The sequence below is a fragment of the Chelon labrosus genome (genome assembly GCF_963514085.1).
Source record: "Chelon labrosus genome assembly, chromosome: 9".
Classification (NCBI taxonomy): Eukaryota; Metazoa; Chordata; class Actinopteri; order Mugiliformes; family Mugilidae; genus Chelon; species Chelon labrosus.
This window is the reverse complement of record NC_140359.1, coordinates 14,317,245-14,331,846: the sequence shown is the minus strand read 5'-3', so window position 1 is coordinate 14,331,846 and position 14,602 is coordinate 14,317,245. Positions and strand designations below refer to the sequence as shown.

At 38.3% G+C, this 14,602-nt stretch overlaps 1 pseudogene across 1 annotated transcript; it reads left to right on the top strand.

Moving 5' to 3' along the window:
* Positions 1-9,254: 9,254 nt before the first annotated feature.
* LOC311493200 (arrestin domain-containing protein 3-like) lies at positions 9,255-12,833 on the top strand (annotated as a pseudogene). Its single transcript has 5 exons — positions 9,255-9,292; positions 11,537-11,674; positions 11,765-11,867; positions 12,358-12,614; positions 12,711-12,833. The product of its transcript is annotated as an arrestin domain-containing protein 3-like (transcript).
* Positions 12,834-14,602: the final 1,769 nt, after the last annotated feature.

Here is a 14,602-nt window from a genome sequence, read left to right as displayed (position 1 = left end):
GTAATGAGATTTTTGCTGTGTTTGCTGGTGTTATGAGCTCTTGCTGCCCATTTCTGTTTTTGGTTGTGTCTTGAGTATTTGCAGTGCACCTGTTGTCAATTATACAGACATTTAATTAATTTCCTTGTGTTTTGTCTATTTGCATGTTTTGTTTTGTTTTGTTTTTTTCTCAAGTTGCAGTGTGTTGAGGTCCCTTGGCCAGTGCAGAGATCACCTCAAAATATGCCCAGTCAGGGGGAAATCTCTTCAATGTTGCTGGTTCCATTGCGAAAAAAGAAAAAAAAAAAAAAAGAAAAAAGAAAAGACAAAGAAAGAAGCTCTAATAGATTGCAAACAAATTCGCAATAAAGTCCTAAATAGCCTACTACCACCAGAAGTGCCAAAAAAGAAACATGGTCTTCAACATGAGTTCATTTTATATTGTATTATGTCAGCTTGAAACAATATAACCATCTAATTTAGTTAAATAAGAACGTGCCTTGCGAATCAAATCCAAAACAATCCATGCACCAACAGCAAATGACACGTCTCAGTTCATTGTATTGACCACTAGATGTCCTACTCGAGCACTGTCTCAGAGGAGCCTCGCGTAATGAATCATTTCTTTGAATGCAGTATCGAAGCTTCAACAAAGCCTTGATCAGCCGTCACTATTTGCTGATTCCAATTGCAAATAAAAAAAAAAAAAGAAGAAGAAGAAGAAGAAGTATAAGCTTGATTGCTAACAAACGCGCAATAAGGTCCCAAGCACTCAAGTTTTGAGTCAGCAGTACATTATTTAGCATTTATCGGTTTCTATCCACTTTGCATAATTTATAAGGGCCCCTTTGGCTTAATAATTACCAAAAGTGTGTATAAACAGACACACCCCAAGAGCATCTGCCCTCATTATCCAACAACCTGGTGCTTCTTGTATTTACAGCGTTGCACAGTATGACAAATAATATTAAGAGCTTTTCAGTGGGATATGATCACATAAACAAAAGTAATATTTTTACTCGTGGCGATTATCTCAATGGACAAATTACGTTAGAACTATCATCAGAATGCAAAATAGAATCGCTCAGTGTGGAGATGAAAGGGAAAGCAGAAGCCAAGTGGACTGACCATGATACAAAGAAATTAAAAACATACAAGGTTAAAAGGCAGTACTTCAGTATCAACCAAAATATCATTCAGAAGGACTGGGGTAAGTGACTCATATCACTAAGTTTAGAAACCTGTTGTAATCCTATTTTTGTATACTATACAGAACCCAGTAGATATACAGTTTCACTACATATAGTTTTGTCTTTTTTCTTATTTTGCTCTTTTATCTCTGTTAAATTGTTATTTTCTAATCTCATTTGGTTGCCATAAAATAGTTTTTTGTCTAATGCTAAGTGCCTTTTTTTGGTAATTTTCAACACTTCACTGGTTAAATAAATCCTTCTGTAAGTATTTAAGTTATATTGAACTTATATATGCATTTATGCATTTTAACATGTAGTCAAATGGTGAGTAAAATACATTCATTGGGGTTGGTTATCTAAGTGCTAAAATGAAAGCAAAACGACTCGTGCCTCTTAAAGACTTTTCCTTCAACAAACTCTGTCAGTCCAGTTCCCCTTTTTAACATTTAAATATCGGTGTATGCTGGGATTTAGACATCTTTCTATAATTGGTGATGAAAACCAGTTTTGTTTTTGTGCTTTTCAGGCAATAATACTGTTGGCGCAGGTTGCCATGTCTACCCATTCACCTTTCAGATCCCAGCACAGTGAGTTTTCTCTAAAATTGCATCAGCACCAACAACAATTGGCTTTAAACATGTACACATTTAATTAGGCTTGAACTTTGTTCTATAACTAATCCAGTTAGTTTTCTTTATTGTGTTGTCACATTTGACAGAGAGCTGCCATCCTCCTTTTGGCGCTTTAACAGTGGAAAAATCATATATACACTGGTGGCAACTCTGAGCACATCGATGAGAATGGACTGCAAAGCCAAGGCAGAGTTTACCCTCATTGACAAACAAAACTTGACCAGCATTCCAGCGTTGATGGTACCCTTACAACATACCTTACAAACAAACACAGTAGATGTACAAGTGATGCCAGACTTTTTGTGATTTTCTTTGTAATCTTCTTCTTGTCAGACACCACAGCACAATATGTTTAATAAGAAGTTGAACGTCTTCTCCCCTGGAACTGTAGCCATGGATGTAAATGTCTCTCGAACAGGCTTCCACCAAGGTAACTGTGAAATGTGTGTGATCTGTCATTGTTGATTGTAAAATGTCTTATAACACTATCTCAATAAAAATAGAATGAAAAAATAAAGAAGTTGCACTTGAACCACGTGCAGCTCAAAGTCTGTTTGCTCTTGAAACGTTTTTATGATAAGACAACAGCAGACGTGATATGTGGGGAAAATTAATGACCGGGATTTCTTATCTAAACACTTCACAGTGAGAATAATTGGCAGGCTTTAAATTTATGAGCAGAATAAAAACTAAATGTGAAAAGCGGAACTCAAAGAAACCTTTGCTCCATTCAGTTCACTCAACGGTAATGCTTTTACAGCCTTACTAATTATGGTAAGACCAATAGCTTATAGTGGATAATTTAACAGTATTCATCACTGAGTCTGTATGCAGTCTTAGTAACACTTATGGATACAATGTAAATGTAATTTGGAAAATTAAATTTAAACCTGAGGTTTAATTGTAGAGATGCTTACCAAAATAAAACAAGGACATGATTGTATATACTGTAACACTGTGGGAATTCAAGCAGGCTTCCTTATGGCACAGATCTCTAAAGGTTCAACAAATTCAACCTTAACAGAATATTTCCTGTTTTTTCCCCTGTATGTTGTATACAGTAAAGGATTGTTGCTGTCAGCCAGAGAGCAAGCATCTTAAGTTTTTCTCTGTTTCCAGGCAAAGGCATAATGGTCGTGGCTTCCATTCAAAACAAAACGCCTCGTGGTATCAAGCCCAAGTACCACCTGTATGAGAAGTGCAGTTTCTTTGCAAAAAAACAAAAGAAAATTGACAAAAAAGACATCCTGAAAGAGGTGGGTGAAGTCATCCCACCTTCTGGCAGTGTGACAGTCAGCAAGATCTTAACCATCCCGCCCACCACCTGCGTGTCCATCTTAAACTGCGACATCATCAAAGTGGAGTACAAGCTCAGGGTGAGTATCAGTCTTCCCAAAAGTATGTCACCACTTTTTGTTTCTACCTCAACAGGGTCATGAGGATAATCACTGACTGCTTCTCTGCCACAGGTCAGTTTAGATGTCAAATACGCTTTAGACCCAGAGATCAAGTTCCCTATAGTCATCCTGCCTGCCTTAGAGGGGGAGGTGGATGATTAGTAGCAGTCGCCTGCCTTTCCTTCTTATGGATTTGGAGCATTTCCAAACTCTGACATACTAGGACGAACCAGCTTCCCGCAAAATCCAACAGCGTCTGGCCCTTCTGCTCCTCCAACACCTTATGGGACATATGGCATGTACTCTTCCTTGACCGGTTTTGGTAGAAAGTTCTATAAGCTCAAACACTGATTTGGAGAACACCGATCTCACTTTATTAAAGTTAGGAGCTACCATGATGAATTAAATGCTTCCTTCATGAGGACAATGAAACAACGTGCCTATTTGGCATAACGATTGTAAGTGAAGTAAAAAAGGCAATTTTTTTGTTTTAAGGCTAAAAAGTAGAGACATCATCTTGATCAAAACAGGCAGTTGCAAAACGTTGCCTGCATGTTTGTAAAACTGAATCTTGTGTATTTCCTTTATTACAGTGATTATTTGATTGCCATGAAAAGTCTTTTTTCACTTGATCACAAAGAATACTGAAATATTTTCAATTATGTCTGTGATGGTTTGTGATTAGTTTTCCTGGGTTTCTGTTTCTTGTATTTTGTTAAGTTCTTGCCTTTTTACAGTCATGGTTCAGTATTAAAATCTTCTGTTTTCAGTTTCCTGTTTTATTTTGTTAAGTTCTTGGTTTCCTGTCTTGTGTCCCTTCCTATATCTTCCCGCCTTTGTGATTGTCTTCCCCGTCTTGATTTGTCTCATCACCCCCCAGTCCTGTGTGTATATATAGCCCTGCCTTCCCCTTTGCTCTCTCACAGGTCGTCTGCACCGCCTTTAGTTTTGTCTGTTTTTCATTAAATACCTTTTTGCCTACTCCTGCCGCAGCCCTCTCAGTCCTGCATTTGGGTCCCACCACCATTACCTGCTAACCTCCTTGACATATGTCTATCATTTTAATTATCATTCCATTCTTTCGATTAGCTTTTTTTTGTCAGTCTTACAATGGAAGACTTACACGATCAATGTGTGCTTGAAAAACTAGGATTACGCCAAGAGACTATGGAAAGGAAATCTGACTGAGTTCCAAGTTGTAAGTGTTCAAATAGAGAGTGAGCTTCAACCTTGTTGATGTCGCAGCCTTGTTTGGAAATGGTGTCATCGGTGGCTTTTCCACAGCTGCCCTCTTAAATCAAATCAAATCAAATCAAGTTTATTTATATGGCACTTTTCATACCTATTAAAAGCAATACAAAGTGCCTCACAGAGGCTAAAAACAGCAAAAACAGAACAAAAAATCCAACCCTCCCACCCCATAAGAACACAGAGACATGAGACACACACATAACCCCCCCCCCCCCACACACACACACACACACCCCACCCCCACCCCCCACCCCCAACACACATACACACACACACCCACACACACACCCCACACACACCCCGCACAAGAGAGACATGGCTATATCTTAAGATATATGCCAACATTATGTGAATTATTTGGTGCCTATTAGGGGCTGTACTGACTAGCCGACTCATCGACTTTACTGCTGTGCCATGATGCTTTAAGCAGGAAGCAGTAGGTAGAGCGAGCTGTCCACGAACCAGAGGGTTAACGGTTCGATCCCCGGAATGTGCCACATGCCGAAGTGTCCTTGAGCAAGACACTGAACCCCCAGTTGCTCCCAGTGCGTGGCACTGGTGCACTGGTGTGTGAATGTGTGTGTGTGTGTGTGCTTGCATGAGCGAATGGGTAGATGTGTCTATGACTGTAAAGCGCTTTGAGTACCAATAGGTAGAAAAGCGATATATAAAAGCAAGGCCGTTCACCACTTACACACACGCTGTTCTGAAAACTCTATTGACTGTAATTGTTTTGGGAGAACATAGTCATATTTTCCATAATCATAATCATGTTTCACTCATGTGATACCTGCTGCCTATGATGTGTTTGATAGGTTTTAGACACACCCACACCACGAAAGTCACAGCTGCCTGCAGCACCTACACTCTCTAAGAATGAACTCATTTGGGAAACTGCATTGTTTCACCAAAGCATATTTACACAGTAAACATACATGTAATAATGCCAGTTTTCTGTTTTCAAGGCAAAGTTTGATATACCTAGGGTCAACAATACTCTGTTTACCAGACTGTTTCTATCCACTATGCAAAATTCATGAAGGGTCCCTTGGCTTAATAATTACCAAAAGTGTGTATAAACAGACACATCCCATGAGCCTCTGTCCTCATTATCCAACAACCTGGTGTTTCTTGGACTTACGTTGGCGTTGTACAGTATGACAAATAATGTTAAGAGCTTTTCAGTGGGATATTATCCAATAAACAAAAGTAATATTTTTAACAGTGGCGATTATCTCACAGGAAAAATTATGTTAGAACTGTCAACAGCATGCAAAATAGAATCGCTCAGTGTGAAGCTGAAAGGGAAAGCAGATGCCAAGTGGACTGAACATTATGGAAAGTCATCGGTAATATACAAGAATAAAAACAAGTACTTCAGTATCAAGCAATTTATCATTCAGAAGGACCAGGGTAAGTAACTCATATCAATCAGTTTATAAACCTGTTGTAATCAGATTTTTGTATATAATACAGCATACAGTACATATACAAGTTTTTCACAACGTATATAAACTTTGGCCTTTTTTCTTATTTTGCTCTTTTATTCCTGTGTCTGTTAAAAAAAAAAAATTCTAATCTCATTTGGTTGCCTTGAAATAGGTTTTTGTCCAATGTTAAGTGCCTAATTTGGTAATTTTCAAAACTTTACCGGTTAAATAAATCCTGTTGTAAGTATTGTAAGTTATATTGAACTTATATATGCATTTCTGCATTTTAACATGTAGTCAAATGGTGAGTAAAATACATTCATTGGGGTTGGTTATCTAAGTGCTAAAATGAAAGCAAATTTACTCGTGCCTCTTAAAGACTTTTTCCCTTTTTAACCCTTGTATGGTGTTTGGGTCTGTGGGACATTTTTTATCTAAAGAAAAATAATACAATTAATTATTTTTTCAAACTAGAATCACTGGCCTTGGCTCATTTTCTGAGGAGAACAGATATCAGAAAAAATTTTTAATAACCCCACACTGTACACCACCCTCTACACATTTATATTCCTCACAGGATGTCCGGGTCCACTGGACCCGGGGCTAATAAAAGTGTGGAAATTGTAGGTCCTTTGTAACTTTATATTCTGTCTCCTGTATGGGCCTGTTGTTCCTGTGTGTGTGTGGGTGTGCGTGGGTGTGCGTGGGTGTGTGTGTGAGTTTTGTGTTTCTGCCTTCCCATATATGGTTGCAGCGCTATTGCAGCATTGTTGCAAAATTCAAGCACCGACACCTGTTTGCTCTCACATTCACGCACATTTTACTATCTATCTTTATTTGGTCATACTCTATCCCAGCTGTAAATTGGAGGCATGACACGATAAATATACTGTAGCTTTGCCAGTTTGGTATCTTATCACAACTGATCAAGATGGCCAAAACATTCTCTGCTCACAGGGCCTTGCAATTGATTTTGGAAGAGAGAGAACCTTTTTATGATGATGTAGAGGAAGAGGTTTCAGAATGTGAGGATCACATTCTGAAAAGTCAAAGTATGACAGTGACTTTGTAGAAGACGATGAGATTGTGCATCATCTAGTTCCAAAGTGAAGACAAACCCTCGGGCCAGCCTGTCAGCACCAGTGGTGGACAGTAATGAAGTAAATTTACTTGAGTACTGTACTTAAGTACAGTTTTTGAGCATCTGTACTTCACTTGAGTATTATTTTTGCCACAAAAACTGATTCGTTTCAGTTTAAATGTTTGTTGTGCTTACCGCGAACAATTTATATCACGGCCTACAAGAACTCGTCTTCCAACCTGACAAAGCACGTCGCGGTATGTAAAGTAGCTACTGACGTTAGCTAGCTTAATGTTTGTTAAATTGCTGATGAACATTTTAAACGTAATTGTATGAGCTTGTAGTGAGAGAGAGAGAGAGAGAGACAGAGAGAGAGAGAAGCTGTCTGCAAGAGAAAGAGTGAGGCTGTGGATTGTAGAGTGGATTGTATAATGACAATAAAGCTACTTTCCTTCCGTGTATTTCCTGAGATACTTTTTAAATACTTTTACTTAAGTATTTTTTTAAGCAAATACTTTAGTACTTTACTTAAGTAATATTTTGACTAAGCTACTTTTACTCGTATTGGAGTAATATTTGACAAGGAGTATCTGTACTTTTACTCAAGTAGTGAAGGTGTGTACTCTGTCCACCTCTGGTCAGCACCCAGCCCCAGGACCAGCCCATCAGAAGCCAGCCCCAGGACCAGGACAAGACCATCATCAACTAGCAAGTGAAGAAATATGAATGTCAGAAAATGGTGAAATTGAATGGTCTTCTTGCCCGAGAAATGAGCCACTCTGCATTGTGACAAGGATGCAACCAGAGCCAACATGGATGGCAGTGACTCATGTGCAGGACATCAAGTCCTCTTTTGAGCTTTTCATCCCAGATTCATTCCAGAAAAGGATTCTAAATTCCACTAACTTTGTAGGAAGGCACATTTTTGTAGAGAGGTGGAAGGAGATGGAGCAAACCCATGTACATGCCTACTTTGGGGGAATGATGATAGATAGATAGATAGATAGATAGATAGATAGATAGATAGATAACTTTATGTCTATCTAAGAGTGAAGGGCTCATTGATACCCCACACTGCTTTCCCATTCATATTTGAATCATAGTTAAACCAACTTTTAAGGACAGATTAAAATAAATGCATAATAAGCTAAAGCAAAACCAAAAGAAAAGAAACAAACATAACTAAATCCTCTCTCTCTACACCCCTGCATCCCCTGACCCCTTGGTGCAGTCTGAGGTAACTGGGAGTGTTAGCATTCCTTTGGATTCATTCCATGAATCACCCAAGCACCAGGAAGTGGACTTTAAATAGATCTGTAGGGCTTCTACAACAAAAGCAAAATATAACAAGTGTTGTTCACCACAATGGATTAGGTTTTCTCATGCTGAAAACTGCATTGTATCATAGTCATATTGTTGTATATGTCAAAGATGAAGTGATGAGATTGACTTAAATTACTTAAATGAAAAAGACTTAAAACATCAGCCAGTATTACATATCTGAGAGGTATAAAGGTATATGCACTTCTTGAAAGTAAATTTCCAGGCCACATTAGAGTCCACCTGTTCAGAAACGTTTCAAATCAATGTAATGAGACTTTTGCTGTGTTTGTTGGTGTTATGAGCTTTTGCAGCGTGTTCTGTTTTTGGTTGTGTTTTGAGTATTTGCAGTGCACCTGTTGTCAAATGGATGAAAACATTTTCTTAATTTGCTTGTGTTTTGTCTATTTGCATGTTTTATTCTCAAGTTACAGTGTGTTGAGCTCCCTTGGCCAGCGCAGAGATCAGCTCAAAATGTTCTTCTCTTCAATTTTGCTGGTCCTGTTGCAAAAAAAAGAAAGCAAATGCATAATAAAGTCCTAACTTAGGACTGTTCGTTTGAAATGAGATCACATTTGACTACTATCCTACTGAACACCGACTATTCGACTATTTAGACTTGTTTTAGGATAGAATATGATTCATAGCTCATTTATTTATTTACACCATAAAAAAAAAAAAACTAAGACAGCAATAAAAAACAAACAAAAAAAAGAAACAAGAATAATAAGTGCGGGAGCGGTAAAAAACAACAACCCTGTATGGGCTTATACAAACACCTCCCCAAAGATAATCAAAGAATCAAAAACAATTCATCATCAACACAACAACAAAATGATCACACAAAGTCTGATTTAATCAAAACTGTGCTAGGAAAAGAAACTATTAGGAAAATAAACTATTAGGAGTCTTGATGTATCAGATGGGCCTTCAGTCTTAACATTTAACAGGGATGAAGATATTTTTGCTACATGAAGATGAGAATTACAGAGCCAGGAACCTCTGTAAGGTAAAAGAAAACTGACTATGTGTAGTGCGGAAAAAGGGACGATGAAGTTTATCAGTGTGTCTTGTATTGTAGGAAGGAACCTGAGAGTTAACTGAAAAATCACAGCTCAAAATGTCAGACTAAGATTATAGCTAGCCAACTGCAATCAGAAGTGCCAAGAAACATGGTTCATGCTCGTTTATATTTATATTTTATTGTGTCAGCTTTACGCATACAACTGTCTAATTTAGTCGAACAAGAAGGTGCATGACGAATTAAATCCAAAACAATCCATGCACCAATAGTAAATGACACGTCTCGGTTGCACTGCATTGTATTGACCACTAGATGTCCAACTCGAGCACTGTGTCATCGGAGCCTCGAGCAATGAATCTTTTTTTTTTTTTTTTTTTTTTTAATGAAGTCGCTTAAACAAAGCCTCGAACAACCGTCACTATTTGCTGGTTTCAATATCAAAAAAGAAGCTCGAATCGATTACTAACAACGTGCAACAAGGTTCCAAACCCTCAAAATGTGAGGGCTTGCCCCTTATACGTATTTAGAATCGCACGCCAAACCCGCGAACCATTTCCTGAATCATTCACGTGGTACGGCCGGCTCGCGAGGCAGCGAACGTCACCACATTTCTTGAATAAACACAACTATAATATTTAAGTTTAATTTGTTTGATTGGGATCTCTTAGTCTACTTTCGCAACTCTTGTGAAAATCTGCTGATGTTTTGAGTCATTTTTATGCAGAAATGTAGAATATTCGAAAAAATTATTTTATCTTTATGTTCGTCTTAATGTCTTAATAATTATTATTTCAGACATTTTTATTATTATGTCAGATATTTAAGTCAAAAACTTAATAACTATGGTTTGGAAACATATAAAACATCCTGTTAATTTACTTTCAGCATACCATGATACACAAATAACATAAGTATTCCTGCAATGGAAAATTTTTGCTAACACTATAGTGCTTTCATTCATGTCTACTTTCACCTTTATACACACACATACACACTGTTCTGAAAACTGTATTGTTTGGGAGAACGTAGTCATATTTTCCATCAACATGTTTCACTCATGTGATACCTGCTGCCTATGATGTGTTTGACAGGTTTTAGACACACCCACACCACCAAAGTCCCAGCCTACACTCTTCTCAGTTGGGAAACTGCATTGTTTCACCAAAGCATATTTACACAGTAAACATACATGTAATATATTTATAACACCAGCTTTCTTTTTTCATGGCAAAGTTTGATATACCTAGAGTCAGCAGTACATTGTTTAGCATTGATCAGACTGTTTCTATCCACTATGCATAATTTCTGTAGGGAACCCTTGGCTTAATAATTACCAAAACTGTGTATATACAGACACACCCCACCCCATGTGTCCTCATTATTTAACAACCTGGTGCTTCTTGTATTTAAAGCGTTGCACAGTATGACAAATAATGTTAAGAGCTTTTCAGTGGGATGTAATCCCATAAACAAAAGTAATATTTTCACCAGTGGCGATTATCTAACAGGACAAATAACATTAGAACTATCATCAGCATGCAATATAGAATCGCTCAGTGTGGAGCTGAAAGGGAAAGCAGAAGCCAAGTGGATTGAATATTATAGAAGGACACAATACCACAGTAAAAAAAGGTACTTCAGTATCAAGCAGTTTATCATTCAGAAGGACCAGGGTAAGTAACTCATATCAATCAGTTTAGAAGCCTGTTGTATACAGTATATACAATTTCACATATAAATTCCTATTTTGCTCTTCCTGTCTCTGTTAAATTGTTTTTCTAATCTCATTTGGTTGCCATGAAATAGGTTTTTGTCCAATGTTAAGTGCCTATTTTGGTAACTTTCAAAACTGAAACTGGTTAAATAAATCCTTTTGTAAGTATTTCAGTTATATTGAACTTATGTGTGAATTTATTTCTTTTTAATTTGTAATGTAAGTCAGATGGTGAGTATAATACATTCATTGGGGTTGGAAATCTAAGTGCTAAAATGAAAGCAAATCAACTCGTGCCTCGTAAAGACTTTTTTGTTCAACAAACGCTATTAGTCCTGTTCCCTTTTTAACATTTAGATATTGTCGTATGCTGGGATTTAGACATCTTTCTGTAATTGGTGCTGAAAACCACAGTTTTGTTTTTGTGCTTTTCAGGCAATAATACTGTTTTATACTATACTTTGTTTTATAATTGATCCAGTTAGTTTCCTTTATTGTGTTGTCAAATTTGACAGAGAGCTGCCATCCTCTTTTAAGGGCTCATCGGGAAAAATCGCATATACACTGGAGGCAAATCTGAGCAGGACAGCAAAGCCAAGACAGAGTTCACCCTCATTCACAAACAAAACTTGACCAGCGATCCAGCGTTGATGGTACTCTTACAACATACCTTACAAACAAAAACAACAGATGTACAAGGAATGCCAGACTTTTTGTGAGTTTCTTTGTAATTTTCTTGTCAGGCACCACACCACAGTATGGTTGATAAGAAGATGACCCTCTTCTCCTCTGGAGCTGTAGCCATGGATGTAAATATCTCCCGAACAGGCTTCCACCAAGTTAATAGTGAAATTTGTGCGATTTAACATTGTTGATTGTACAATGTCTTATAACACTATCCCAACAGTAGGTTGCAATAAAAAAACAGAAAGAAATCGCACTTGAACCACGTACAGCTCAAAGTCTGTTTGGTCATGCAACTTTTTTATGGTCTGAAGATAAGATAATAACAAATGTGACATGTAGGAAAAGTAATGACAGATATTTCTGATTGTTCACAGTCTTGCTCTTTTCAAACATAGCAAGTAATGCCAATTTATAATATGAAAATAATTGTCAGGCAGAGTTCATCATGCTTACCAAAACAAAATATGGACATGACTGTGTATACCGTTACACTATGGGAATTCAAGCGGGCTTCCTTCTGGCACAGATCTTTGAAGGTTCAACAAATACAACCTTTACAGAATATTTCCTGTTTTCTACCCTATATTTTGTTTACAGTAAAGGATTGTCAGCCAGAGAGTAAGCGTCTTAAGTTTTGCTATGTTTCCAGGTGAAGGCATACAGGTCGTGGCTTCCATTCAAAACAAATCTTCTCGAGATATCAAGCCCAAGTACTGCTTGTATGAGAAGTGCAGTTACTTCGCACGTGGAAAAAGGAAAGTCATAACAAAAGACATCCTGAAAGAGGTGGGTGAAGTCATCCCGCCTTCTGCTGGTCTGACAGTCACCAGGACCATAACCATCCCTCCCACCACCTGCGTGTCCATCTTAAACTGCGACATCATCAAAGTAGAGTACAGGCTCAGGGTGAGTATCAGTATTCCCCAAAGTATGTCACCAGTTTTTGTTTCGACTACCTCAACATGGTCATGAGGATAATCACTGACTGCTTCTCCACCACAGGTCTATTTAGATGTCAAGTACGCTTCAGATCCACAGATCAAGTTCCCCGTAGTCATCCTGCCTGCCTTAGAGAGGGTTGATGAGGAACAGTTGCCTGCCTTTCCTTCTTACAGATTTGGCTAATTTCTGAACTCTGATATGCTTGGAGGAACTAGCTTCCCGCATCACCACCTTATGGGACATATGACCCGTACCCCTCCTTGGACGGTTTTGACAGGAAGTCCTCGAAGCTCAAACATAGATTTGCCATTATGTAAGGTGAAAATACCTGACTGTGGGATAAATTAATGGATTATTTCTGTGTTCAGACGTGCAGTGGTTCATTGGACATGAACTTACACTGCCAGTGTGTACAACTACAGCCGCATCCATTACATTCCAGTTCATTATGTTTAGACTTTGTTTGAGAACCAAATCCTTTGAAAATGTTGTAAAGCACAATGTACAGCGTACAGTTCATGTAGTACTCTGGCTATGAAACAAGTTCTAACTTTTCCACCTATTTGCGTTTAGCTCATTTTAAACCTGCCTGCATTGAAGGCCTAGTTTTCATTGTCAGTGACGAGTGACTATCTGAGTTATGCAGTCTGGAAATAAATGTACTTAATTTATCTCATCATGCATCAGTAGTGGTGGAATGTAAGAAAGAACATTTGCTGATGTACAGCACTTAAGTGGATTTGTCTGACAGATACCCATTACCTCACATTCAACACAAAACATACAAAGAATGTACACAATTTGAGCGTGAAACAATTAGTCGCGTAATCAGGTATTCGCTTAACCAAAATGGGACACTATTTTGATAATAATTGAATGCATTTGTCACTGTAGCATTTGACAGATTATCAGTCGAAGGACAGATGGAATAATCGGATTGATCCATCATGAAAAGTTACAACTGTAAAGTATTTCACATTAAAGCCCAGAAAATATAATAGTGTAGCAGACATTTTTGTGGACTGACTATTTTTTACTGTTTATACATCATATACTTAGCTACTTAGACTGACCAGCCACACCGTTATGACCACCTTCCTAATATTGCGTAGGTCTCCCTTGTCCCTCCAAAAAAGGTGGGACTCACCAGAGAATGGACATGGGCCTTCTGAGGGTGTCCTGTGGTGTCGGGTAACAGAATGTTGTTAGTGGGTCCCTTAGGCTCTAAAGGGTTGAGGGGAGGAGCCTCTGGGGATCAGGCTTGTTCCAGTACATCCCACAGATACTTCAGTTTGGGATCTAACGAATTTGGAGGACAGGTCAACACTTTGTGCTGTTTTACATGTTTTTTGAGTTGTTCCTAAACTGTTTTTGTGTGTGTGCCTGTGTTAGGCTGCATCCTGGATGGCTGCGGCCATCAAGGAGTGCCATTGCTATCAAATAAAGGTGCCTGGTCTGGTCTAGGTGGGTGGTACATCTAACATCCGGTATAAACGTTTCCCAACAGAACATTGAGTTGTCAGAATATGATCCATGGCATGTAATTCTCCTGTCTTTGGTCATAATGTCATGCCTCATCGATGCATAGGCTACTTACTTTCATAGGTTAGCCTAGTGAAAGAAAGAACCTTAAAGAACCTGCAGAGAACTCTCCCTCTGAAGACCCTGAGGGTTATAGTTTTGTTAACCTCCATGTGTTAACCTCAGTGGACGTTCACAAAAGGTAACATTTAGAGGAAATTCCTAAAATATTCCCTGATGGTTACCATTTTTACAACCTTCAGGGAACATGCTTAGACACTGGCGTGCCTCCTTTACAAAATAGAATCTTTTACTTTTAGGATTAGACAACCTACAGAAAACACTCCCTTACCTAAAAGCTAGAAAAACTGTCTCCAGAAAACATTGTAGTTTCCTCTAAATGCCACCTTTTGGAAGCGCCCCCTGTGGTT